A 3685-nucleotide genomic window follows, 5' to 3' on the forward strand; every position below is an offset into this window, starting at 1 on the left:
TTGTCTGACTTATTTTGACATGAGTGCATACTAGCATTTCATTTTCTAATAAGGTTGGTTTGTGTGCCGGGAATGGAAATAAATTCCTTCACAGTAACCTATTGTTGTTCCAAGGGTTTGCACAGAGAAAATCAGAATTTCTGAAGTTTAGTGTGGAAGAAGCAGATAGAAGGGAAGAAAACCCTGCCTATCTCTATAACATCTGGATCTGGGAGTCCTGACCAACATTCCCTCTAAGCTGCAGAGTCTTGTGAGCAAAAATTCTATGTTGTGAGCTACTGGCATTAAAGTTCTGAGCTACTGGCATTTATATTGTGAGCTCCTGCATAAATTAGTCTACTCTGGGGTCATCCTTCATAAGAACATAAGAGAAGCCATGTTGGATCAGGCCAATGGCCCATCCAGTCCAACACTCTGTGTCACATAAGAACATAAGAGAAGCCATGTTGGATCAGGCCAATGGCCCATCCAGTCCAACACTCTGTATCACATATGGCCTAGGACCTGCCTACCTGAGGGACCATCTCTTCCCACATGTTCCCCAGCGAGCACTGAGATCAGGAACTCAAAACCTCCTGGTTGTCCCCGGGCCAAAGGAAGCCCGTTTGAAAGCTACAAGGGACAGGGCCTTCTCCGTAATGGCCCCATCTTGGTGGAACCAGCTGCCGGAAGAGGTAAGGGCCCTGCGGGACCTTACCCAATTCCGCAGGGCCTGTAAGACAGCCCTCTTCCGGCTGGCCCACAGCTAACCGGCATCGAACATCGAACACTGAACACCGAAATACTGAATTTGAAATCGAACTTGAATCGAGTGTAGCTTTAAGACCGCTGTATGATTTTAATGTTTATGTATATAATAATTGTTTAGATTTTTAACTATAAATTATGAAATGTTAATTTAATGCTTAATTTTATATTTTATGTCAGTTTTACATGTTGTAAGCCGCCCTGAGCCACCTAGTGGGAAGGGCGGGATATAAATCTCAGATAAATAAATAAACAAACAAACAAACAAACATAAGAACATAAGAGGAGCCATGTTGGATCAGGCCGAAGGCCCATCCAGTCCAACACTCTGTGTCACAGAAGAACATAAGAGAAGCCATGTTGGATCAGGCCAATGGCCCATCCATTCCAACACTCTGTGTCACAGAAGAACATAAGAGAAACCATGTTGGATCAGGCCAATGGCCCCTCCAGTCCAATACTCTGTGTCACATAAGAACATTAGAGAAGCCATGTTGGATCAGGCCAATGGCCCATCCATTCCAACACTCTGTGTCACAGAAGAACATAAGAGAAACCATGTTGGATCAGGCCAATGGCCCCTCCAGTCCAATACTCTGTGTCACATAAGAACATAAGAGAAGCCATGTTGGATCAGGCCAAAGGCCCATCCAGTCCAACACTCTGTGTCACAGAAGAACATAAGAGAAACCATGTTGGATCAGGCCAATGGCCCCTCCAGTCCAATACTCTGTGTCACATAAGAACATAAGAGAAGCCATGTTGGATCAGGCCAAAGGCCCATCCAGTCCAACACTCTGTGTCACAGAAGAACATAAGAGAAACCATGTTGGATCAGGCCAATGACCCATCCAGTCCAACACTCTGTCACATAAGAACATAAGAGAAGCCCTGTTGGATCAGGCCAGTGGCCCATCTAGTCCAACACTCTGTGTCACACAGCGGCCAAAACCCAGGGGCCCTCAGGAGGTCCACTAGTGGGGCCAGGACACTAGAAGCCCCAGGTGCCATCAGGAGGTCCACTAGTGGGGCCAGGACACTAGAAGCCCCAGGTGCCATCAGGAGGTCCAATAGTGGGGCCAGGACACTAGAAGCCCTCCCACTGTGCACCAAGCCCAAGCACCAAAAGCCAAGACAAAAATGTGTGAGCTGGAGGCTAAAAATCTGTGAGCTTGCTCACGCTAACTCAGCTTAGAGGGAACACTGCTCCAGACCCAAATAATTGACGGAGTAAAAACAGGGAAAAACATTACATCACTCAGGGCACAATTCGCTCATGGAATTTCCTCCCACAAAATGTGGTGCTGTAAGAAAAGGAAATATCACTTTTCTTTATGGCCATTTTGCTTTTTGTACCAAACGTGGTGTTGGCTGTTGGCTTTAATGATGCGACTGGAGAATTAAATACGTTTTCATGATCATGGAGAGGTCCTTCTCTCTCTCTCTTTCTCTCAGAGAGCCAGTTTGGTGTAGTGGTTAAGTGTGCGGGCTCTTATCTGGGAGAACCAGGTTTGATTCCCCACGCCTCCACTTGCACCTGCTGGAATGGCCTTGGGTCAGACAGAGCTCCCCTAAGAGTTGTCCTTGAAAGGGCAGCTGCCGTGAGAGCCCTCTCAGCCTCACCCACCTCACAGGGTGTCTCTTGTGGGGGGAGAAGATATAGGAGATTGGAAGCCGCTCTGAGTTTCTGATTCAGAGAGAAGGGCGGGGTATAAATCTGCAAGTCTTCTTCTCCTCTCTATCGGTCTGTCTGTCTGTGCATACTGTCTTATTCTCACACACTTGAACATGGAAATTGTCTAAATTGTTTGCCACTGATTAATTTTCTGGAAGAATCTGGTTTTTTTTTAAGAAGTGAACGCTTTACCTGAGGGGGGGAAACAGCAATGAGGAATTTTCCTGTGATGGAGAAATCTGCCCCCTCCCTGTGGCCCCCACCCCTTCCTTGGCACATTCCCTGCAAACAATCTAGAACCTGGCCTACCTCACAGGGAGTGGCCAATGGCCTTGGAGACAGTCATGAAAGAGGGGTGGGTCTGAATGCCGCACTCCATCTCACCTTGGCTTTGTGGTCTCTCAGCCATGTTTACCTTCTCTCGGGAGGCCCCAGGTAGAGTTTGAATGGGAAGGCCTCTTGAAGGGGGGGTGGGCGGAGGGAGGGGAGATTTGGGGTGGGCTGTTTTATTTTTGGTTTTTAAACTGGAAACGTTTTTAACTATTCTCAAAAGCCACCTTGAACTTCAAAAACCAGGATAGAAATATTTTAATAAATAAATATATGCTTTTAAAGGCTCTTATCTAAGGGCTGTCCAGTTGTTCTTATAATAACTAAGTTTTTGCATGGCAAAGAGAAACCGCCAAAAACCAGTTTCTCTTTGCCACGCAAAAACGCCGATCTTTGCTGAAGCCCCAGGGCAGATAGCGGGAAATCGGAAGGACGCGTGCTTAAAAGAGAAACGTCAGAGCAGCGTAGGGTGAGTGCGAAATCGTTGGAAGTTTGAATTTACAAGCACTTTTGTACAAGCACCTTTTATTTTTCAAGTATGGAGTTTGGACTTTTTAGAGAATTTTTTGGGACATTGAATATTTAACAATTGTGGCACTTTATATTGTTATGAAGTGTGTGGCTTTTTTTTTTTTTATTAGGAACATAAATTGTGAGAAGTGAGTAGATCCAAGCTTTATAAACAGTTTATAATAATTTGTGAAAGAGCAGCAGTTTTGTTTAATCATGGTATTGTGTAGTATGTTTGCACCTGCAGGCTCAACAAGATTAGGACTCTTCCCCCCACCCTCCCCATCCACGGTTGCTTTGAAAGAGGAGAGGCACAGTGTATGAGGTTGGAATAAAAAGACAGAGCGCAAAAAGTGTGTTGGATGGGTGGCCCTGCGAAGGGAAATCACTGACTCTCTACCGCTCTGGTCTTCTGAACAGGAA

Source organism: Heteronotia binoei, chromosome 1 (assembly GCF_032191835.1).
Source record: "Heteronotia binoei isolate CCM8104 ecotype False Entrance Well chromosome 1, APGP_CSIRO_Hbin_v1, whole genome shotgun sequence".
Lineage (NCBI taxonomy): Eukaryota > Metazoa > Chordata > Lepidosauria > Squamata > Gekkonidae > Heteronotia > Heteronotia binoei.